Raw genomic sequence first — 26,863 nt, 5'->3', positions numbered from 1 at the left:
GACGCCCAAACCCAAGTTTTTAACGTTCTTATGGGTGAACGCGCGGCACATGTTAGCTCACTACCTTTAACGGGTGTTAAAGGCAGTTCCCCAGGTGACACCACGGGGAGGTCAGTGTCCACTTGAGATAAAAGAGGGACCAAGATAAATCCTGGGCTTTGCCATGTTAAAACCGGTCAGGACCGTTCCTTGGTATCTTCCATCCCCTACGTCACCCAAAAAGAAAAAGAAAATGTTGGTGCGATCAAAATTCTCTACAAGATTGACCTTCATGATATGTTCGTAGGTTTTACCACTTCTGAGATATAGAAGTTGAAATTGGGACAATTCAAATTCAATTCATTTCTGTATCATCTCCTTATAAAACAATGTCATGACTGCAATTTGCCAACTTAAACTTAAATATCTAAAAAAATGTTACAACCTAGAAAAAATTACATAAGCTAGTCTTATAGAGAATTGTCACAGCTATAAAATTTTCTCAGGTCCCATGCCGATAAGACTTGCCGTATTCAAGTAAAATCGCGAACCCTTAACAAAAAAAAAACCTAAACATTTGAACTGAGCTTCTTTATCTCACAAATGGTACAGCTTGAGAACAAATCATAAACGTCAATCCAGTAGAGAATTTTCACAGCTACAACATGTTCTTTAGCTTCATTTCGATTGGACTTGCGGTTTCCAAGCAAAATCGTGAAACCCTAAAAAACACCTAAAAATGTGAATTTTGACCGCGATTTATTTAAAAATCCATACAGCGATTTTTTCTTGTTTTTGAATTTTTCTCATCTATGAACATTGCTGTTTCTGAATTCACAAAAACTTCCCCTGTGTAAGCGGTTTTCATTAAAAGTTAGTTAAGGCGCACCCTTCATGACATTGTTTTATAAGGGGGCGATACCGTCAGTGCATTATCCGAATATGAACTTCAATATCTCAAAAATGGTAAAACCTACGAAAATACCGTGAAGGTCAATCTTGTAGAGAATTTTCATAGCTATAACATTTTCTTCAGTCTCATTTTCATAGGACTTCCGGTTTATAAGCAAAATTGTGAAAACCTAAACAACCCCTAAAAATGTCAACTTAAATCGCGATTTATTTAAAAAGGGCTCCGGCGATTTTTTTTTTGTTTTTTGATTTTTCTCATCTATGAACATTGTAGTTTCAGAATCCACAAAAACTTCCCAGGTGTAAGCACCTTCCATTTAAATTTGATTCAAGAGCACCGTGATTAACGATTGAAGAAAGGATAAAACGTTTTCTTAGCAATTACAAAAAAATGTCAAAAAATGAAGCTAAAGCTGAATGCTTGAAGTTAGTAAAAGTTGTCCAAGATGTCTTCTGTCCATAAATGTTTGAACTTAATTACGTATAACGTTGGATCCCTGGTCCACGTTAGTAGGAAAATTGAACTTAATGAAATACTGCGCCATTCTAAGGTTGATGTAGCTTTCCTGCAAGAGTTACACCTACATGAAGGAAATACATTCTATTTAGACAATTATGTTGTTTTAAGGGATAGTAGTCCTCTCGGGGTTGCTGTAGCTTTGAGAAAGAACATAGCTTATACGAAAGTTAGTATTCCTGGATTATATTTTCCACATTTATTTGTGGAGGTTAAAGTAAAAATTAATGGTTCAGTACGGAAAATTTTATGCGGGTCTATTTACTTTCCTAGTAACTGTGATAGGAGATCTATTTGTAACGGGTTATCCTCCATTCATACATTCTCGGAAAATTTCGATGGTTTAATAGTCGGTAGCGATTTAAACGCCAAAAATATTTCCTGGGGAGATACCACCAATAATTATAATGGCGAGGTTCTTTCAAATTGGATTTCTTCTGAAAATTTGAACGTTTCGAGAATTTGCGATTCATATCCCACTTACCCGGGTGGTTCTTCCCACTTAGATCACTTCATCGTTAGTACCAATTTGATATGCAACCTAAATTTTACAACTAGAACTCTGTCCACCTTTTCAGATCACGTACCTCTTCAACTTCAAATTTCCTTCTCACAATTTGACTTCATCCTAGATCCGCCTGAAAACTTCACTTCTTTTAGAAATACGAATTGGGATGCCTTTAGGTTTGATCTCATGAATGCTTTGCTGTCTCATTTTCCGCCTATTGATCGAAATTTGTCTAAGAATGAAATTGACTATTATATTGATGAGTTTGTAACGTCTTTAAATTTTATTGTAAGAATTCACACAAGCGAGCACAAAAGGAGAAATTCAAAGTTTGTAGCATCGGATCATTTGAAGAATCTTCTCAGGATTAAGTATAATTGGCAAAAAAATTTAAAAAGGATATACGCTCGAACTTTAAATAGGAGAGATCCTGATTATATTATGATTTCGAATCAAATAAAATTAATTCAAATAATAATTAAAGAGCAAGCCGAGTTAGAGCAAGCTAATGTCTTCAATTCTAAACTAAGGGAAATTAAACCTGGTCCTTGGGCGCATAAGCAAATTTTCAAGATCATAGGAAATAAGAATAGGTCGAAAGTGACAGAAATTTCGGTAAATGGAAATAGAATAACGGATTTAAATGAAAAATTAAATGGTCTCAGAAATAATTTTGCCTCTGTATATCAAAGTTCTCCTCCCAATAGAAATACATTCTATGTAGATGACACTATACATCAGACCGTATCTAGTGCCCCTGATACTATGACGGATTTTGATGAAGTTTCTACAGCATTAAACAATCAGAACAGCTCTACATTCACGACTTTAAATTCACTTCAAGAAATTGTAAAGTTCATCAATAACAAGAAATCTTGTGGTGTGGATAATGTATCCAATTACCTAATTAAAAATTTCCCTTGAAAGCTTTAGAATATTTAACTATTTTATTTAATAATTGTTTAAATAATAGTTATTTCTCAAAAACGTGAATGATTGCCAAGATTGTAACTATTCAGAAAAAAGTGGCAATAGCGATATCAATAATTTGAGGCCAATTTCCTTACTTTCAAATCTTGGCAAGCTTTTCGAAAAAGTTATTAGGGAAAAATGGATTCAGGTGTGCAAGATTCATACATTTCTCAATATCAATTTGGGTTCAAGAAAGGCAATTCCACTGTACACGCCCTTCTAAAATTTCATAATGATATTATTCAAAACCTAAGAGAACGCCGCTGCACAGTTGCTGTTTCTCTCGATATTGAAAAAGCTTTTGATAAGACATATCATAATGGTATTTTATATAAAATGATTTCGATTGGTTTTCATCCTTCGATAGTTAAACTTTTCAAGAGTTTTCTCGATGAGAGAAAATTCTGTATTCAGATTGGAAATGCAGTATCGTCTGAAGGTTCTATGTCATGCGGTGTGCCACAAGGCTCTATTTTGGCTCCCCACTTATACAATATTTCTATTTATGATTTTCCTCATGAAGTAAATGGATCCAAGGGAATACTTTATGCTGACGACTCACTACTCTATGCCCATGATGAATCTCCATCAGTAGCACTTCAGCATGTATCGACGCATCTAAATCAAGTTAGTAATTTTTATTCGCAATGGGGTATAAAAATTAATGTTTCAAAGAGTAATGCCATATGTATTCGCAATGCTTCAGGAAAATGCAAATATACTGTGGTACCAGAAAGTAAGAAACTAGATTTATCTTTGGATGGTAATAAAATTGAATTTAAAGAAAATTTAAAATACCTTGGTGTTAATTTTAACAAGCTACTGAAGTTTAATAAACATGCTGTATATAACATCGATAGAGCTAATCGTGTAAAAGGTGCCTTTGCAATTCTTTTCAGTAATAAGTTTTTGTCTACAAAAACTAAACTTTATCTATATAAAGTGAGTTTACGTCCGTACTTTTGTATGCATTTACAATTTATTTTGCATATCACCAACCACTATGAAAAATTTGGAGATTTTTGAACGACACGTTCTCCGCAAATGTTTAGGACGAAATTTTAGCGCATTGAATAAGCGATACTCTAATGAATATATTTATAGAGAAAGCAAAATTACACCTTTGTCACAGTATTCCCTAAATTTAATGAAACGTTTTGTTGAAAGACTTTCACATCATGATAACTGTTTAATCCAAAATATTTTAGAAAGCGAAAAAGAATTTGGCTTGACTAACACGAACTATCTTTCTGCTATTGGTATTTTACAAGAACAAATCGGTAGTTCTAGTCACGATTTCTATATATGTTCTACTCCCGGTACGTATAGGGGATAATTTCTTTTTATTTTATTTTTTTTTTAATTTTATTATTTAGTTCATTTTTGTTTTTCCGTAGTTTAAGTAAAATAAGTAGTTTTTAAGTTTTTTTTATTCACACATATGTAGGTACAACTCTATATGTTTCTCTAATAGTCCGGTCAAAATAGACATGCGTATAAGGGGGAAATAGCAAAAATTCCCACAAAGCTGAATTTTGGTGGAGTGCTAGGGTTGGCCGTTAGAAGCAACGTCCTAAAAGTCCCCATCGATCTCATGTGTGCAAAACAAGTTATTCGGGGTCAAAGGTCATTTTTTTTTTGGAGGCATTATTCAGTTTTTTTAATTTTTCTCAAAAACGGTAATACTAAGCAAAAGCTCGCTAAAGTAAAAGTTGTAGATTCAATAATTGTCTACAAGATTGCTCTTTATGATTCTTAAAAAAGACTTACCATTTTCGAGATATCTCGATCTAAAGGTCAAATAAAAAATTAGCCGTGTAAGTACATTATGAGGCGAACCGGTTAAAGTAACGACACTATGTGTTAGATACTTCCGTAAGCTTTCAAACGATATCCACTTTGCAGTAATCGGTTCAGTAGAACCGGGTCTAACCCGGTTTTTAAATTTGGCCTTTCGGGTCTAATAACCCGCGAACCGGATCCGCAACCGTTGAAAATTATACATTTCCATAATCAGCGCAACAAACCCTACCTTCTGACAAAACTTGAAAAAAAATCGGAGAGTTTTCGTTGGGGTCGTTCCCGTTGGGCTTTCGATTATACATGTGGGTTAAATGGGCTATTTTTGCATAAAATGACTCTAACATTGAATAACTCTACTAAACACACTCCGAATTTGTTGGAATTTTTTTTAAAAGATAGCTATGATTTCGCTCTTCAAGAAAATATATATTTTTTGGGGGACAGACCCGATTACTTCGCTTATTTTAGCCGGTTCGTCTGAATATGTGCATATTTCCCTTATAAGTGCGTAAAAATCATGTGTTTTTTAGAACAGCTATATCTCAAGAATGGTTCCTTCTAAAAAAAAATATAAGGGTCAAACTTGTAGATAATTTTTCTGTCTACAATATTTACTTTAGTCACTTTATGATTAGATCAACCGTTTTCAAAAAATAAATCCGAAAACCTAAAAACCCTTAAATTTGGACCTTTGACCCCGAATAATTATTTTTGCACACATGGGATCGATGGGGACTTTTAGGACGTTGCTTCTAATGGCAAACCCTAGCTCTCCACCAAAATTCAGCTTTGTGGGAATTTTTGCTATTTCAATGTCTATTTTGACCGGACTATAAGTGCCGGGAGCAAGCACTGTACACTTAAAGAAGTTATTGTTTATAAACTTGTTAATGATCATCATTTAAATGTGTAAGCAAGCTGCAAAATCTTTTAGTCATGACATTAAAATAATACAATATAGTTTTAAGTATTCTCATCAATAATTGTTTTATATACTTTATTACTGAAAACAAAAAGTCTCAATAAATCTAAATATAAATCTTATTATGTGGTATTAATGTCAATGTAAGGTTGAGTTATGTATGTGGTATGTAGGGATAGAGCTGGGATCTGGAGTCAGGGTGAGTAAGAAATTGTAAGAAAACAAAATTCTTTTTATCCTTTTAAGTAAGTTTCTATGGGAACGAAGGCATACGACATATTTTTCTGTAGGAATGTTTTTTACCCCTCTGAGTATAGAAAGCGCTTAATGAAAATACCTCAAAACAAGTGTGTTGCTGCTTATGTATAAAACTAAATATTAATAAAAATAGGTATTAGTACCGCAAAATCTTTGTTCACATTAAATATTAAATTTTAAATTAAATTTAAATAACAAAATTTCATCGTATGAGACAGTCCGGCTACTAGAAGTTAAGATTTTCAGCTGAATTGAAATTGAGACTTTTGATCAGCACGAATATTGCCAATCGTTTTGTTCCTAAACATTATTTAATTAAGGTGTTTTGACAATTTGTCGGCCTTTTTCAGGATGTGTGAACGTGCCCACAAAAAATATGGGGCTCTTTGTGTTTATGGCGGTGCTGATGGTCATCCCATGAATTCCTTGATGCAGGTCTCTAGTATCCAAGTATGTATTTTGAGGCTGTTTACATGGAGAGGAACAAAGAGTGTTTCATTAAGCAATTGGGTCAGTTGCTGAAATATCCTGTGCAGTCTTCCGATGTCCAACATCCGTTTTGAGTCTGTTATTACTTTATTTACTACGTTTAGTAGGGGTCGTACCTTTGCTGCAACAAGGTGGTGATTTGAGTAGGTGATTGCTCCTCGGATCGATCTTACATTCAACACGCTCAATGAATATCTTCCATCTATCACATCGTGATCATTTTGATTTCTTGTTTTTCATGTGGTAAAAGCCAAGTGCCCATATGGATGTCGATGAGCTTAACTCTGGCACTGTAATGCGGGCGACATTTCCCAAGTACTTCAGTCATGTAAAACTTCTTTACAAGTGGTATCTTACGACACGCTGTTCGGACTCGGCTCGTAGGTCCCATATCACTAAGATTTTTGAATGCGGGTGCATTCATTGATATGAGAGAAATCTCGCTTGTACCGTCTGCGATGTGAAGATTGACTTTCCTGACTTTCCAGTTTTGGCATTAAAATCCGCCGGTCGTATGTTGTTTCCTAGCGCTCGTTAACTATGTTTTTGATATGTTCATCCTTCAGTCGGAACATGAGCGCAAATAAAACTGATCTGAAAAATTTAGATTTAATCCGAATTGTAACAAGTCTTTCATCCACCGAGTGAAACTTGGGACCAGATGTTTTAACCTCCGACTGACCACAAATCCGCAACCAAAGTCATGCTTTTTATCATGTCAGCTATAATACAGTGCGTCACTTTTAGATGTTGTTGTTGTGACCCCTTTCCGAATCTATTGTATATCCTTTATGGCAGTAGTTTCGGTCTTGTACTTGTTCTGCAAGTGCGTATACTACACCTTCTCTACAAAGAGTCAGATTCGCAGATACTGGTTCTTAAAACGTTTGAGGGGGTCATCAACTCTAGAGGGGTTGTTTAGCATTTTCTTTGTTTTTTTTTTCATATGTGTTTATAGGGTATGTTACTAAGTCGACGCCCACGCAAGATTTCCCCTTGAGATGACAGAGTGACCAATATAAATTCTGGACTTTTTCATATTAAAGCCAGTCAGGACCGTTGCTTGGTATCTTTCATACCCTATCTCACCCAAGAGAAGTTAATGACTCAATAAACATTTCTCTGCCTATTTTAAGAACAGGTTATAAGCGGTTAATCGGTTTTTGAGAAATATAATAAGAAAAACTATTTTGACAAATTTAAAATTTCGGATAAACAAAACTAAACCAGCTTTTTGGGTCGTTCTAATTGCGTGTTACTTACCGCGACTTCCTCGAAGACAGAACCGAACTGAAAAATTAATGTTATTCATTCAAACTTACCAAAATCGCATGCCTTCATAACAAATAGTACATTTTTCTTATTTCATGATTATATTTTATCCACTCAATTCACTATATGGCAGGCAGCTTCATCCTCTATCTTGTGCGCAATTCGTTATGCACGAATGTGTTTTGGCCAAAAATGCACATTTTATTTCAATTTATTTCATGTTTGCGTACTTATTTTTTCTACATTTACCCTGGTTTTACCTTGGTTTTAAATTTATTTTTATTGCAATCTGTAACGAATGCTAATAGCGTTGTGTTTTGGTGGTATTCACGTTCCAAAAGCAATCATCACTGGAATGAGAAAATTGAATTTTTAAAAGAGTCCTGAATATCTTTTAATAGAATGTACTGGGAGTGGCTTTATTGCATCGTTTCACATAGTTGCACTATACGAAATCTCTTTTTGGTGGATTAAACATGAAAATTGCATATTCTGGAGCTGGCGTTTTAAAGTAAAGTGTAACATTAAGTTTAATATGTATGTAATATCACTTAACATTAAAATCAATGTTTTGTAAATGCAGGTTCATTTAGGATAATTGTTAACATTTGAAGGAATTAGGGACTGTAATGTTGAAATAGCTCCTTGGGAAGAACTAATCCTACAAATGTGTATATCCGTGAAGGAAGAAGATGTTCGATTCAAGCAGAAAAAAAAACAACAAGAATATTTTAAACTAAATTTTCGAAAGTTAGTCTTAGAGGCAAAACCGTTAGCAATAAACACACAAAATTATGAATGTAAAGTACCAGTAATAGTTGAAAACATTCTTACTATCGGTAGGACTTAGCGACAACTTTATTTTGGTTGCCAACTTACCTTAATTACCGAAATTATGAGCGGGTTTATTTTATAAATTGTTTATGTCGATAAAAATACGAAGTAACGGCCCTGACCGGCTTTAACATGGCAAAGCCCAGAACTTATATTGGTCCCTCTTTCATCTCAAGTGGACACTGACCACTAAAGTCACTTGGGGAGCTGCCTTTAACACCTGTTAAAGGTAGTGAACTAACATTTGCCGCGCATTGGTCTGGTAATCAATTCCTCAAAAAAGTAACATACTATGAAAAAAAAGAAAAAGAATAACAAACCCCTCTAAAGTCGACTACCCCCACGTTTTAAGGACCATAATCTGAGAATCTGCACCTGGGATGTTCGCACTCTTTATAGAAAAGTGCAGTTTACGCATTGACTCTCGAATGGATCGACAAATCCAAATCAAAAGTTAGCCTTCGTAATATTTGTACAAACTTAGTTAAAGTTCGGAGATGGGTCATGTCGGTCCATTCCTTTGTAAATCCCTCACAGAAGTTCAAAACTTTTCCCTAAAATGATAACTCTCGAAAGCAAAGTTCTTATGGACCTTGAGAATATAAAAACTCGACTATTGCTATGATTGTCCTAAAGAAAATATTAAAAATAATCATAGATTATATTATGTTATGTTTTTTTTAAAAGTATTTTAAAACAATCCCCAATAATGTAGTGTTTGTCCTTGAGAACATGTATTGAAAGAAGAACTAGTCATGGAGAAAGTTTTGGGAAAATATTTTTTATGGCTACTGTTGCACAGTGGATGCGCCCAATGGCAAAAATCAAAAAAAATGCATATCATTATTCCATGAATTTAAAGATTCAAATCGCTCCTAACAAGTCAAAAAGTGTCAGATATATACCCTCAGCCAATGTGAAGTGCAACTTTCACCTACGACCAGGTCGAATGTATTTAAGGTATCTTCAGAATTTTGTGGCCCTTTTTGGACATTTGAACTTGCCGATAGAAATGTGGATTCGGATTAACTGCACTGAGACACAAATGTTGAACTTTTGTGGGGCAGGTACCCTTAGGTAGGACCGATATGGGCCATTTTAGAATTTAAACTAAATGCTGACAGAATATTAGGATATCTAAAGTTTGAACCAAATTGGTCGCCCCATTCAAGTGATACCGTTCTAGCATTTTAGTGACATTTTTTATATATTGGGGAGAAGTACCGCAAGTTGTGGACCGGTATTGCCCCAGGAAACTAAGTTTGGATATAATATGATGAAGACTTAATGTTGGACCAAAGCAGTTGAACAGTTCGAGAGTTATCGTGCTCTCCGACCGCTACATATGGTGACATAGGGGTTTTTTACACCTTTCGAGCTGTTTTCCCCAAGAAATATGGACTTGCCCCTGAAAAACCTTTTACCGTCGTAATGGGGGTAGCAAATGCAAATCGCTTCAACAAAAATCAAAGTGATTCGAAAGCAGTCCTTAAAGTGAACTTATTCGAAATTTTGTGTGAGAGGTACCAGAAGGAGTAGACAAAAATAGTCCATATTCGAACCTGATCTATATCTGGTAGATATATTGGGATGTGCAAAATATGGATTACATCGGTCGCTCCCTTCAAGAGTTATCGTGCGCACAATTTTTTTGAACTTTTGTGGGGGAGGTACCTGAAGGAGTGGACCAATATGGTTTATCTTTGAATTTAAACTATGTTTGGACAAAAAATTACGAAGGCCAAATTTTGGACCGAATCGGCTGATCCGTTCGAGAGTTATAATGCGCTCCAACCGCTAAACACGGTGTCATAAGAGCTTTTTGCATCTTTCAGGCTATATTCTCAGGAAGTATTGACTTACCCCCTTGTAAAACGTGTACCGTCGTATAGGGGGCAGTGATTACAACTTGTTGCAACAAAAACCAAAGCGATTCGAGAGCAGGTCCTAAACTGAAATTTTGCGAGCTTTTGTGTGGGGCATACCCGAAGGAGTGGACCGATTGTGCCAATATTAAAACCTCATCTAAGTCGGGTAGAAATTTCACGATGTGCAAAGTATGGACCAAATCGGCTACTCCATTCAAGAGTTATTTTCCGAATTTTCCGAACATTTTCGAAGTTTTGTGGGGGAGGTACCGGAAGGATTGGACTGATATAACCCATTTTCAACCCTATACTACGTTTGGACAAAATATTACGAAAGCCAAATATTGAACCGAATCGGTTGATCCGTAAGAGAGTTATCGTGCGCACCACCCAGCCAGACAGACAGACAGACGGATGGACGGACAGTGCTAAATCAACTTCAAATTGTCTGAAACGGATTTCGTCCAAACATACTAGGGGTCTAAAACTCTTATTTCGATGACGCACATTTTGTCCGTATGAAAGTGTATATACCCTCGTTAGCATAAAGGTATAAAAATATCTCTGATAATTGCTCTGGTGACCATGGAAAAAATTACCCTGAAAATCTGAGTATTTACCGGATAGTCCTTAAGGAATGCAGTTACTCTGATGATTCTATTAAAATTGTGCAAGATTATGGCACTAAAAGTTCTTGTTCTGAATAAAATCTTCGTTCGGCCCGATTTGAGGCTGTGAGAGAACAAAAAAATGCAATTAAAAAAGTATCAGTCCCCTTTTCCGACTGAAATATACCCTCAGCCTATGTAAATTGGAACTTTCACTTGGACACAAATGTTGAATTTTTGTGGGGGAGGTATCCTAAGGAGAGGACCGATATGGGTCATTTTAGAAGTAAAAACAAAGTTTGGACAAAATATGACGAAGGCCAAATTTTGAACCAAATCGGTTTATCAGTTCGAGAGTTATTGTGCTCTCCAGCTACTACATATGGTGCCATAGGGGTTATTTACAAATTTCGGGCTGTTTTCCCATGAAGTATGGATTTGCCACTGAACAAATTTTTACGTTGTAATTGAGACAGCGATTGCAAACTGCTTCAACAGAACTCAAAGTTAGTCAAGAGCAGGTCTTAAAGTGAACTTTTCCAAAATTTTGTGTGGGAGGTACCCGAAGGAATGGTCAAATATAGTCCATATTCAAACCTGATTTATATCTGGTAGATATATTAGCATGCGTAAAGTATGGACCAAATCGGTCCTTCCCTTCAAGAGTTGTCGTGCGCACAATTTTTCCACAATTTTTGAAAAATACTCGTTTCCAAAATAAGATGTGCATACTCGACGGTTGTTAAAGAGATAAAAATAAAATGTAATTATTGTTAAAATATTTTGTTTAATATTTATATAGCGATTGTTATTTGTTCTTTTTTAATTTAAAGTCCCTGATGATGACTTTCGGAGAAAGTCGAAATATTGGAAAAATAAAAATTAAATATAAAACAAAACATATTGTTTTTATTATCTGACCTAAAGCCAAAATAAAAATCAAGAAGTCAATACAGTCCAAAGGTCAACAATAATTTCCACAAAACAATTTTTCCGAATATTTTTGAACTTTTGTGGGGTAAGTACCTGAAGGAGTGAACCAATATGGCTTACCTTCAAACTTAAACTATGTTTGAGGAAAACATTATGAAGGCCAAATTTTGGATCGAATTGGCAGACCCGTTCGAGAGTTATTTTGTGCTCCAACCATTACACACGGTGTCATACGGGTTTTTTGCAACTTTCAGGCTATTTTCTCACGAAGTGTGGACTTGCCCCTTATGAAGCTTGTACCGCCGCATGCGGGGCAGTGAATAAAAGTTGTTGCAACAAAAATCAAAACGATTCGAGAGCAGGTCATAAACTGAATTTTTCCGAAATTTTGTGTCGGAGGTACCCGAAAGCGTGGACTGATTAAGTCCATATTGGAACCTCATCTAAGTTTGGTAGAAATTTCACGATGTGCAAAGTATGGACCAAATTGGTTACTCCCTTCAAGAGTTATCGTTCGCACAAATTTTCCGAACATTTTCGAACTTTTGTGGTGGAGGTACCGGAAGGAGTGGACCGATATAACCCATCTTCGAACTTAAACTAAGTTTGGACAAAATATTGGGAGAGCCAAATTTTGGACAAATCGGTTCATTCGTGTATCGGTTTGGAAATTACACAGTTGTTCGGGTAACTAATGAATAACTAGCAATTTTGCTGGCTACTGGTAAACAGAACTAGTTACCACCCTGGTGAATTTAACATGGGAATGTCATAGGAAGGGGTCTATTGTCTCTTCACTGCATTACCAGTAACCACCCAATCCGATAGTCGTGTGAAGGCAATTGTCTCTCGATTGCATTACCAGTAACCAGTCAATTCGATAGTCTTGGGAAAGCGACTTGTCCCTTCATTGCATTACCAGCAACCAGTTAATTCGGTAGTCAGAAATGATAGCCAAAATCACTAGAAAGTTGTAATCAGTATACCCGTTTAAACAATATAATTATAACAGTTAATCTGTATTTGTCGTATATGCTCTAACCCCGCTTTATTGAATTACATGACGTGTATACACATATATACATTTAAAAGGACAATTTAATCTTCATCTCTAAATTATTTGATAATGAAATTTGTACGTGAATCGTTGGTAGTGGAGCTTATGTATATTTGGGAATGTGCATCTCAAATGTACTTCAGATAATTCAGAAGTATGTATACAATGTATACAAATTTAATGAGATATTGAAAAAATGTATTGTCCCAAACAAGTATCTATACTTACCAAACATTCATCCTTTGTTTTAATTTGGCTCAAAAACGCATTTGTTGCATCTTTATTTAACAATGAGTTTTTGCACATAAACGCATCAAAAATGTTTTTTTAGTTCCGAATGAAAATACATTTAAAAAAATACAAAACATTTATTCTATTTTGTTTTCAAAAAGAGAAATTATGTTGAAAAGAGTTTTCAAGAGAGCAACGTTGTATATTCCGCTATCCATTTGTAATCTATAAAATAGTCAATATATTACACGCCGCATTAACTGTAACTAGAGAATTGACACGATAGGCAGGGAAGCCCATTTCAAGTGAAAAAGAAAGATATAGGTCATTTTGCGTGCCATTTTTGGGTGTAAAGTAACCAGGATCAATGAGAAAAGAAAGGTTACAGACAAAATCTGTTGATAAATTTAAAATTTTCCTCGGCTTGACTATGGACTGAAGAAGTGAGGTAGAAAGTACCTATTTTTGAATTGTCAAGCATAAAGTCCATAAAAAGTTGTCATTAAATACGACGGGTCAGCAACGCGGACCGGGGTCTGCTAGTAAAACCTAATTAAAAAAATGTAGTTACAGTGTTTTATTTATAAATGCACTAAAAACTAGAAAGAAATTAGCTTAGCCTCAATAAGTATATTCCTCTTCATGATGGAATCTCTAAAATAAAGCGCTTGCCGTTTTATTTTATCACCATTTTTAATTAAAATGCAAGCGTTTTATTTAAGAGATTGCATCATGAAGAAGAATGTACTTATTGAGGCTAAACGAATGTTTTTCTAGTTTTTAGTGAATTTATAAATAAAACACTGTAACTAAATTTTTTTAATTATTTTTTATTTTTGACTTTTTAGTAAATACATTTTTTTACTACTGAGAACACCATAACCAAATCGCAGCCAATTTAGGCCTAAACTGAAGATAAAAATTGTAAAATTCCTGAAATCGGGTGGTACCGCTATACGGGGGCAATACCGAAGCCTGGTCCTATGTCCACAGTTTTTGGTGGAGAAGTTTCTGTACCATTGGAGGACTCCAAATGCCAAGTTACAGGCAATTCGTGCCAAAAATAATGATGAAATCCTCAAAATACGTGAAATCAAATGATGCCGCTATATGGAAACTATGGGAAAAAATAGACCCATATTAGTTTTGCTTTCATATTCATGTATTGTCATCCAAATCTGAAAAATGTGCAAAGTTTTAGGTCGATTGGTCAACTGCAACTGTGTGGACAATGAGTTGCTAGATTTAAACTAAACAGACATACAACATTTCCTATGCTAAATAAAACACTGTAATTACCAGTGACGACTTTTGCTCGAAACCTCGAATTGCATTGATGATTCATAAAAAAATAATACTACTAAAAACCGCGACAAGTGCTCTACTTGTTCTCGAGAGAAATGTTTACAGTCCTTGATTATGTCTATGATTTTTATTCAGGAAAATCAAGAAAAAAATAAAATAAATTTCCAAATTCCCACCTTAAGGAAGTAATATTAAAAAATCACAGGATATTTTGAAAAATTCTATGATTAGAGCTCGGGTAAAACTTGATATATAATAATAACAATTGTAGGTTTTATGATTTTTGTAAAAAAGAACCGCACAACAACACTGATCATAACTATCTTTATTTAACTATTCTATTATTTACCATCGGGTGACGTAGGGGATGGAAGATACCAAGCAACGGTCCTGACCGGTTTTAACATGGCAAAGCCCAGGACTTATCTTGGTCCCTCTTTCATCCCAAGTGGACACTGATCTCCCCGTGGTGTCACCCCGTGGTGAGCTAACATGTGCCGCGCGTTCACCCATAAGAACGTTAAAAACTTGGGTTTGGGCGTCGGGTTATTACCCCTCCCCTAGAAAAAACAGCCTACTATGAAAAAACAAAAGAAAAGAAAAACAAACCCCTCTAAAGTTGACGAACCCCGCAAACGTTTTAAGGACCATGATCTGCGAATCTGCACCTGGAATGTTCGCACTCTTTATAGAGAAGGTGCAGTCTTCGCATTGGCAGACGTACTTGAAAAGTACAAGACCGATATTACTGCCATACAGGAAATACGATGGATTGGGAAAGGCGTCACAACAATACCTAAAGGTGACGCACTGTATTATAGCTGCCATGACATAAAGCATGAGTTTGGTTGTAGATTCGTAGTTAGTCGGAGACTAAAACATCTGGTATCCAGCTTCACCCCAGTGAATGAAAGGCTTGCTGCAATTCGAATAAAAGCTAAATTCTTAAACATCAGCTTTATTTGCGCTCATGCTCCCACTGAAGACAAGGACGAACAGACCAAACATATATTTTACGAGCGCTTAGAAGAAACATATGACCGTTGCCCTGCCCATGACATTAAAATCATTCTGGGCGATTTTAATGCCAAAATTAGAAAGGCGAATATCTTTGGCCCAACAGTCGGGAAATTCAGTCTCCACAGTGAAACATCTGACAATGGTATGAGGCTGATAGACTTTGCAGCTGCAAAAAACATGGTAGTTAGCAGTACCAGATTTAATCATCTCGATATTCATAAGGCCACCTGGCTGTCTCCAGATCTGAAAACAAGAAACCAAATTGATCATGTTGTGATAGATGGAAGACATTCATCGAGCGTGTTGGATGTACGATCGTTCCGAGGCGCAAACATTGATTCCGACCACTACCTTGTTGCAGCAAAGGTACGCACCCGCTTAAACGTAGCAAACAAAGTACGAACAGACACAACACGAAAGTTAGATATCGATAAGCTGCAATCACAGCAGATAGCCACAGCATATTCCACTCAACTAGCCCAATTGCTTAATCAAAGCACTCCTCATCCCGATAACATATCAGCGCAATGGCAAAGCATTGCCCACTCCATGCAAACAGCCGCAAAATCCATACTTGGACACCAGAGACCTTCACCATGGAATCCATGGTATGATCAGGAGTGTCGTGCTGCCACCGAAGAGAAAAATGCGGCATATAGGGCTACTTTACAATCCGTAGCAACGCGTAGCGCACGAGAGAGATACAGGGAGAAAAGGAGAGAGGAGAAACGTCTTTTCCGCAGGAAAAAGAGAGAGATGGAAAAGCGGGTGTGTGAAAAAATCGAGATGTACAGGAGCCAGAATAAAGTCCGAAAATTCTACCAAAGAGTCAAGCATCAAACTGATGGCTTTGGTACAGGCACATCCTCCTGTAGAGACCCGCAAGGTAATTTGGTAACTGATACAGATAGTGTACTTAGGATATGGAAAGAACATTTTTCAAATCTGTTGGTATCCAATAGCAGCGAAGACGACGAAGATACCACAGTCCCAATCCCAGAAGATGGTATTGAACATATACCGCCCAGCCAAGATGAGGTAAAGACAGCAATAAATCGGCTGAAGAATAATAAGGCAGCAGGGGCCGATGGCTTACCAGCCGAGCTGTTCAAAACCGGAGGCGACACGCTGATAAGGTGTATTCATCAGCTAGTTAGCACCATCTGGCAGGAAGAACGAATACCCGACGATTGGAACCTGAGTATCCTGTATCCACAAGAAGGGAGATAAGACTGTATGCTCTAACAATAGGGGCATAAGTCTACTCCCTATTGCCTACAAGATCGTGTCAGGGATATTGTGCGAACGAATAAAGCCTATGGTCAACGAGATAATTGGACCATACCAATGCGGCTTTAGACCAGGCAAGTCCACCATTGACCAGATATTTACCCTGCGGCAAATCCTGGAGAAGACGCAAGAGATGCAGATCGACACCTACCACCTTTTTGTCGATTATAAAGCAGCCTTCGACAGCCCGCTGCGTTCCAAGGTATTCCAAGCCATGTCTGAATTTGGTAAAAGAAGTAACTGATACCTTTATAAAGGTCGAAGGAGAATCTGCTAAAGTGGGTCTGGCGGTAAACGGTGAGAAGACCAAGTTGATGGTGTTGACGCGCAATGCGTCCATTGAGCTCGGACCGACTGTGGAAGTTGGTTCCTATAATATTGAGGTAGTAAAAGACTTCGTCTACCTCGGCACCTCCGTAAACACAGCAAACGACATCAGTTGTGAAATAAAAAGAAGAATTGTATTGGCCAACAGATGCTACTTTTGGTTTATGTAAGCAGTTTAATAACAAAGCCACATCTCGTCAAACAAAAATAACGCTCTACAAAACACTGCTACTACCCGTGCTGATGTATGGCTCCGAAGCCTGGGTACTTGCGCAAGCATACATGGCAGTGCTTGGGGTGTTTGAGAGAAAAATTCTTCGAAAGATCTACGGACCAATCTGCGTTTACGGTGAATATCGACGTCGCATGAACCACGAGCTGTATCTGCTATACAACGACATCAATATTGTTAAACGTATCGAGATGCAGCGATTGCTTTAGCCAGGCCATATCATAAGAATGAGCGATGATGAACCCGCTAAAAAGGCGTATAAATACGGACCGCTTGGCGGTGCACGCAGAATTGGCAGGCCAAGGAATAGATGGCACAAACAAGTGGATAATGAGATGAAAAGGCGCGGTATTCCAGCGTGCGAAGCAACAAATAGAGAGGAATGGAGATCTCTTCTTAGTTCGGCCTATAGAACTAACGTTCTGTAATGGGCCAGCTAAGTAAGTAAATAAGAATTTACCATCAAATGTTTACCAATATTTCCTGGACAAAGTTATAGGGGTCCTGGCAAAAATACCCTGAAAACTCCTCCATTAGAGTCTGATGGCCATTTAGAAAATACTCTTCAAAAGTTACGGACAATTTTCATGATGATCCTCGAGAAAATATTAATAAAGAAAATTTTCTAAAAACACTCCAGTAATTGTGCTAATGGACCTTCCTAAAAATAAAAATCCTCCAAATCCTATTACGATCTTGATTGTCCTTTATAATATTAATAAAAAAAACTGATTGCAATTACTAAAATTTATGCATTCTATTATTAATTATTATCACATGTTTTACAAACATTTCATTTGAACACTGTATCCCACGTTGTGCAACATATTTCTTATGATACCCTTCTAAAACAGCAAAGTGTATTTATTCTAAATATTTAATAATTTGTCCTCAATTATATCACCAGCAAGTATAACTATTGCCACTTGAATGTTCAACCAATTAATGTGTAAACCTCTTCCTTCCCCCCACACATTTCCTTTAACTACTTTTACATTTGAGGTAATTAAATGATATGCATATCTAACTGAAATTTTAATATTTAATAATGTTATTCCTCTGATACAATGCTCAGATATGGAATGCATAATTCCCCAGACAAGTCTGTTATTACAAACGACTTATGTAAATTAGGATGAAGACGGCTTGCTTGCTGACTCTGGTGATGCTCATGAAATGAAAACGTTTAACTTTCAACAATTATTTAATAGTTTTAGCCAAAAAGTTAGTCATTTCAATATGTATAGTTTTCATCATAATCCAAACTATAAAAGCTTTGGTTATATCAACAAAACCAGCTACAACAACACGAACAATTGCATTTTGTGTCTAATACATTTGAGTTTCTACTACGTATTCTTCTATGATGGAGGTTAGAGCGTCTGTCTGTACGTTTTGCTAACCAACTGTTATTAGTCATGTAAGTACTACATGTTAAATTTAGAACAGCAACACTAACACAACAACTTTATCATAATCATCTTCACCAACAGCAAGAACAACAACAACAACAACAGCAACATTATCCTCTAATGTTTAAGTATTGCTAACACCACTACTAGGACATTGTTGTATACCCCAAGTTCTGAGATGTTGCCTACTGAACTGATGTTGCTAATGTCCTTTCTTGATGTGGTTAGAGAGGAGGTTTATAGTGTTTGTGATGTTGTTGCTTTCTGCTGTTGCCGTTATTGTTATCGTTGATGCTGATGTTCTGAAGTATCTTGAAAAAGGACTATTACTTAAGTGACTTTAATTAGTGAGTGCTTTACCGTTATTCGTCTTTGCCCGGTTTACTCTTCATGCTGTGTGTGTTAAGTACACATTATTATGGTGGTCGCACAGTAGTCTGTATCACACAGAGCAAATCGTGAATTTTTCAAAGAGTTTAGTCAACTACCTTCTGTTTACAAAACGTGGATTTTTTCAACCAACATCTGTCCACAAAACGTGATTTTTTTAAACAATGTTTTCAATCAACAACAACAATGCATGTATTTTTTCAAAAAATACATTTCAACCAACATCTGTTCACAAAACGTGGATTTTTAAACAATATTTTTCAACCGACATCTGTCCACAAAACGTGGATTTTTTAAACATTATTTTTCAACCAACATCTGTCCAAAAAACGTGGATTTTTAAAAAATATTTTTCAACCAACACCTGTCCACAAAACGTTTATTTTTAAAAAAATATTTTTCAACCAACATCTGTCCACAAAACGTGGATTTTTAAAGAATATTTTTCAACCAACATCTGTCCACAAAACCTGGATTTTTTTAAGAATATTTTTCAACCAACATCTGTCCACAAAACGTGGATTTTTAAAGAATATTTTTCAACCAAAATCTGTCCACAAAACGTGGATTTTTTAAAGAATATTTTTCAACCAAAATCTGTCCACAAAACGTGGATTTTTGAAAGAATATTTTTCAACCAGCATCTGTTTACAAAACGTGGATTTTTTAAAGATTATTTTTCAACCAGCATCTGTTCACAAAACGTGGATTTTTTAAAGATTATTTTTCAACCAGCATCTGTTCACAAAACGTGGATTTTTTAAAGAATGTTTTTCAACCAAAATCTGTCCACAAAACGTGGATTTTTGAAAGAATATTTTTCAACCAGCATCTGTTTACAAAACGTGGATTTTTTAAAGATTATTTTTCAACCAGCATCTGTTCACAAAACGTGGATTTTTTAAAGAATATTTTTCAACCAACATCTGTTCACAAAACGTGGATTTTTTAAAGAATATTTTTCAACCAACATCAGCCCCCTAACCGAGGATTTTTTAAAGAATATTTTTCAACCAAAATCTGTCCACAAAACGTGGATTTTTGAAAGAATATTTTTCAACCAATATCGCTCCAAAATACGTAGATTTTTTAAAGAATATTTTTCAACCAACATCTGTCCCCAAAACGAGGATTTTTTTAACAAATATTTTTCAAGCAATATCTCTCCTCAAAACTTGGATTTTTTAAAGAATATCTTTCAACCAACATCTGTCCCCAAAACGAAGATTTTTTAAAAAATATTATTCAACTAATATCTCTCCACAAAACGTGGATTTTTTAAAGAATATTTTTCAACCAACATCTGTCCACAAAACGTGGATTTTTTAAAGAATATTTTTTAACCAACATCTGTCCACAAAACGTGGATTTTTTAAAGAATATTTCTCAACCAACATCTGTCCACAAAACGTGAATTTTTTAAACAATATTTTTCAACCAACATCTGTCCACAAAACGCGAATTTTTTAAAAAATATTTCTCAACCAACATCTGTCCACAAAACGTGGATTTTTTAAACAATATTTTTCAACCAACATCTGTCCACAAAACGCGAATTTTTTAAAAAATATTTTTCAACCAACATCTGTCCCCAAAACGCGAATTTTTAAAGAATATTTTTTAACCAACATCTGTCCACAAAACGCGAATTTTTTAAAAAATATTTTTCAACCAACATCTGTCCCCAAAACGCGAATTTTTAAAGAATATTTTTTAATCAACATCTGTTCCCAAAACAAGGATTTTTTATAATTTTTTTTCAACCAATATCTGTCCACAATACGTGGATTTTTAAAAAAAAAATTCAACCAATATCTGTCCACAATACGTGGATTTTTTAAAAAAATTGTTTCAACCAATATCTGTCCACAATACGTGGATTTTTTAAAAAAAATTTTCAACCAACAAGTGTCCACAATACGTGGATTTTTTAAAAAAAATTTTTCAACCAATATGTGCCCACAATACGTGGATTTTTTAAAAAAAAATTGTCAACCGATATCTGCCCACAATACGTGGATTTTTTAAAAAAATTTTTTCAACCAATATCTATCTGTCCACAATACGTGGACTCATCTGCAAAATATCTGCCCACAATACGTGGATTTTTTAAAAAAATTTTTTCAACCAATATCTATCTGTCCACAATACGTGGACTCATCTGCAAAAAAAAAAAAATAGAATTTTAAACTACTGTTCCATTACCATTATCCTTGCACAGTATTGTTGTTGATGATGGTCTACTCCGGTAATACCAAGTTGTTGTTGCCGTCGCTGTTGCTTTCATGTGTAATACCACTATTATCACTCACAACACATCTTTCTCGAAAGCTTTTCAACGAAATGTATGTTAGTTTAAGCACTTCAAGATACACTAACACTCTCGTGCTAACACCCTCATGCACATTTACAAATTATCCTTATTAGAGAGGCTACATACACTCAAATTGAAGTGTTGCATCCAAACACAAATCTCCCGTCTGCCCGCACACCATCATTTTCACTTTAACATCGACTTTTAGCTTTATTCATTGTTCTTGTTTTGAAACAATAAAAGCAACAACAACAATAGCATCTTCTGCATCAGCAACAACAATAACATTAACATCAACATAGGACTTACATCATTTGCCGACCATGTCGAAATAGTAACAGGTTTTCAACACGACATCAGAATTCAGCACGTAACATTCGTCCGTCTTCTCGTCCTTTATGTTTTATTTGGAAAAGCAGCAGACGACCATTGTCGCTAAGACCACGATAAAGTCACATGCATTCAAAACACAACACAAGTAGTCGAGGAAATCTAATATCATCGTCATGTGCATTATCAGCAACAGCATATCGACAATTGTAACAATGAGACGTGTTCTAGTAAACAATGTATCCTTGTAATAGCAGATAGGAAGGATACAGACATAATCACTATCCGTTGAACAATGTTTCTGCAAAGTTTGCATACCAAAAAGTAGTTAGGATTATAAACAAAAATAAGACGCAACAAATACATCTATAGAGAAAGCTACCGGTCTTTTAAAGGAAGACTAGAAGAAGACCTTCTAGAAAGCAACTTTGTGTTCTATAGGAAGACCAACTGATCTTCTAAAGGAGTGCCTACTGATCTTCTATTAGAAGACTTATTGATCCTCTTAGGAATACCTACTAGTCTTCTAGAAAAAATATACTTTGGAAATCTTATTGTTCTTCAATAGGAAGGTTCACTAGTTTTATATAGTAAAACTTACTGGTATTGTATAGAAGGACATTTTCTGTATATTCTATTTGCCTTCCATAGGAAGCCCAAATGGTCTGCTATTGGCAGACCTGTTGGTCCTCTATTTAAAGGTCTGCTGAGGAAATTTTTATGACGGACTTTTATGCGAAGATCTACTGCTATTGTATGGGAAGACCTGCTGCTGCTATTCTATGGGGAAACTAGTCGTCTATTGAAAGACCTACTGATGAAATCTTACTTGTCGTCTATAGGAAGATCTACCTGTCTTTTATAGGAATACCTACTGGTCTTCTATACGTAGACCTGGGGATATTATACAGGGTCCTACATAGGAAGACCTACCAGTCTTTTATAGTAAGACCTACTTGTCTTCTATAAGAAGGCTTACTGGTCTTCTAAAGGAAGACCAACATTTAGGTTAGGTTTTAGGATGCGTAGCTGCTGTGATGGCAGCCACTCCACTCGTAGACCTTGGGGTCCATTGTGATCATCCTGAATGTTGTGTAGATGTGGTAGTTATATAGATATAGATGTAGTGAAGATTGTAGTTGTGAAGATTGTGGTTAGTTGTAGCTGGGACGTGGTTGACGCTGCTACTGTGTAGAGGTGGTGCTCGTCATGTTCTCAGCACGTTGGAGCCATTTCAGGCCTGTTGCAATGTGTAGTAGATCCGACGGCTCTGTTTGGCAGAATGCTGTTAAAGATTGAATGGTGTGCACACCCGTGGTGCATTGTCTCCTAGAAAGGAGCATAGGACAGCGACATAATAGGTGCTCGATCGTCTCTATTTCTTCCTCATCCTTCCACAGCCTGCAGTAGTCAGCCCTATCGTCTTCTTCCCATTTGCTCGTCATGGATCCTATTCTGCAGTGACCCGTGATGATCCCCACTTCTAGTTTCAGGTCTGATTTCCTCATTGAGAGCAGTGAGGCGGTTCTTGACTCGGACGGGATTGGCCAGATTGCTCTTGATGTGCTGCAGTTTGGCGTGTTTTGCAAATGTTGGCAGAATTTCTCCTGACATTTCTGCTCTATTGTTTTCTTGAAGTGGCACAGTGGTGGCTTGATGGAGTAGTCGATTTCAATGTTTTGTGAATCCGATCCGCAACGTAGCAGTTCGTCGGCTGCCTCGTTTCCTTCGATGTTGCAATGCCCGGGGACCCAACACAAGGTGACGATTGATTTTAGTGGCTCCACAGCGTGTTTGCAGTCTAGAACAGCCGAGGACTTGATATAATGGGACTTGAGTGATTTTAGGGCCGCCTGACTATCGACGTAAATAGTCACCGGTCCAACTATTTCCCCCCTCATGTTGTTTATTAGTTCCGCGGCCTTTCTGATCGCAAAAACTTCGGCTTGGAAGACACTACAATATTCGTTCAGCTTGTATGATTGTCGTAGACCAAGGGATTTGCTATAGACGTCTGCTCCTGTGCCTGTTTCCATCTTAGTGCCGTCAGTATAGATCTCTATACCGTCTAGAGGTTGGCCGCTGTGTGTCCTTAAGACGAAGTACACTCATTACTGCCAGTTCCTGTACTACTAGGTCCAGCGGATGTACAGTATCGGCCAAAACTAAAGCACCCCCTCAGTAAATTTTTTTTAAATGATAATTTTTTTATGAATGCTAAATTATAAATTTAGTTTTTATTTTTCTGTTTATTTATTTATATCTTTATAATTGAAAAATACAAAAATAAGGAGATCAGAATTTAATAAACAAAAGTTAAAATTCAAAAAATATTTTAGGTTGCAAATATAAGCGGACAAAACTAAAGCACCCCCCAATTTGAGATACAACAAAAACTATTGAAATCAATATTTCGTTGCGTATCCTCTATTCTGAATGACACAATCGCATCTTTTTGGTAAAGAAGATTCTAAATTATTAATTACTGCAGGCGAAATAATTGATTTTCGGAAAATTTAGCTTAAATCCTCAAAATACTGAAAATCGGAAGGTACCGTTATATGGAGGCTATACCCAAACGTGGACCCAGGTCCACGATTTTTGGTGGATATGTTTTGTGACCACTAAGAACCCTAAGTACCAAATTATAGCTAATTTAGTAGGAAAATGTGGCTTAAATATCCGAAATACCGAAGATCGGAAAGTACCGCTATAAGTGGGCTATACCAAAACATTAGCCGATATTGTTCATATTCATCCAAAAATGACGCTACAGCATTCTCTGGTCAAATACTAAATCCCTTAGGTTTAAAAATTAGCAAAATAACGAATTGCAAAAGAACGGCAGACGCCGGCTTATTCAGTCGACGACCAGCAAAAAGCTTCCGCCTCCATGTTTTACAGCGTCTTTGCAATATTTAGGATTTTACGGTTGCCCATTTGGTCCAAGCCTTTTACCATCTGAATACTTTAAATTAAACATAGATTCATCGGAAAACAGTTCAAATGGGTCTTGGCGAATGCTAGTCTGGCTCCTTCATTTTTAGTCGATATGAAAGGTTTTTTTTCTGGTCGTCGACTGAATAAGCCGGCGTCTATCGTTCTTCTGCAATTCTCTCTTTTGCTAATTTTTAAACGTTAGCGTATTGTATTTGACTAGTGGATGCTGTAGCATCATTTTTGGATGAATATGAACAATATCGGCTAATGTTTTGGTGTAGCCCCCTTACAGCGGTACCTTCCGATCTTCGGTATTTCGGATATTTAAGCCACATTTTCCTACTAAATTAGCTATAATTTGGTACTTAGGGTTCTTAGTGGTCACAAAACATATCCACCAAAAATCGTGGACCAGGGTCCACGTTTGGGTATAGCCCCCATATAACGGTATCATCCGATTTTCAGTATTTTGAGGATTTAAGCTAAATTTTCCGAAAACCGATTATTTCGCCTCCAATAATTAATAATTTAGTATCCTTTATGCCTAAAAGATGTGATTGTGTCATCCAGAATAGAGGATAAGCAACGAAATATTGATTTCAATAGTTTTTGCTGTACCTCAAATGGGGGGGTGCTTTAGTTTTGTCCGCTTATATTTGCGACCTAAAATGTTTTTTGAATTTTAACTTTTGTTTATTAAATTCTGATCTCCTTATTTTTGTATTTTTCAATTATAAAGATATAAATAAATAAACAGAAAAATAAAAACTAAATTTATAATATAGCTTTCATAAAAAAATTATCATTTCAAAAAAATTTACTGAGGGGGTGCTTTAGTTTTGGCCGATACTGTAGATCTAGTAGCACATTTAGGGCTGCTTGTGGAGTACACCAGTGATTAGGAGAAATGCCGCCTTTGTACGCTGTGCAGCTTGTTTAGATATGTCGTTTTGTTGAGAGCATTCCACCATACCAGAGAGCCATATGTAAGAAATGGACGTACAATGGTAGCATATATCCAGTGGATGACCGTTGGTCTCAGCCCAAAATCTTGCCAGTCGAATTTTTGCAGGAGTATAGAGCTATTAGACCTATCTTGATGCGCTCCTCGACATTCCTTTTCCACGTGAGTTGGTGGTCCAAGATAATGCCGAGGTATTTGGCTTCCAAAGAGGTCGACTGCTAAGCATGCCATCAATCCAATTGACCAGTGTGGACGAGACACCCAGGTTTCTCAGAGACTTATTTAAGGATTCGACTCTAACGTTATTAAAGGCACCCTCTATGTCAAGGAATGCAGCTAGTGTATAGTCCGAGCCCTCCATATTTCTCTCAATATATCCTACTACCTCGTTTAACGCTGTTAAAGGCCAACTGTTCCTCTAAAGGATAAGGATATTGCTATTATATACGACGACCTACTGGTCTTCTAGAAGAATACCTCCTGATATTCTGTAAAAAGACCTACTGATCTTCTGTAGGAGCCCCAAGTAGATTGTAGCCTCCTCTAAAAATATATACTTAGGAGATCTTACTGGTCTTCTATAGGAAGACCCTCAGGTTTTAATTTGTAAGACGTCCTGGTATTATATAGGAGGACATATTCTATATAATTTATTTGTCTGTCTATATATGACCTGCTGCTCTCCTACAGCAAGACCTACCTGCCTTCTGTAGGAAGACCAGAGAGAAAGTCTTTCTATTAAAGGCCAACTGATGTTTAATAGGAACACCTACTGACCTTCTTTAGGAAGTACTACTAAGTAAATCTCACTGGCCTTCTATAGGAAGATTTACTAGTCTTCTATAGAAAGGCATATTGAGGAAATCCTTCTTCTCTTCTATAGGAAGAACTACTAGTCATCTATTAAGAGGCCTACTGAGGAAATGTTACTTCTGGTTTTCTATGGAAAGACCTACTGGTATTGTATAAGGAGACATGCTGATATTCTATATGGAAACCTACCTATATTCTCTAGAGAGAACAACCGTTAATTTATAAGAAGACCTACTAGTCTTCAATAGGAAGATATGCGGGTCGTCTATAGTAGTATCTTTTGGCCTTCAATCAAAAGAACTACTGATCTTCTATAGGACGACCTCCTGTTCTTCAGTAGGCAGACCTTTTTGTCTCCTATAA

Source organism: Musca autumnalis, unplaced genomic scaffold (assembly GCF_047663935.1).
Source record: "Musca autumnalis isolate F117 unplaced genomic scaffold, ASM4766393v1 scaffold_3, whole genome shotgun sequence".
Lineage (NCBI taxonomy): Eukaryota > Metazoa > Arthropoda > Insecta > Diptera > Muscidae > Musca > Musca autumnalis.
The sequence above is the reverse complement of the archived record's forward strand: the minus strand, read 5'-3'. Positions refer to the sequence as shown.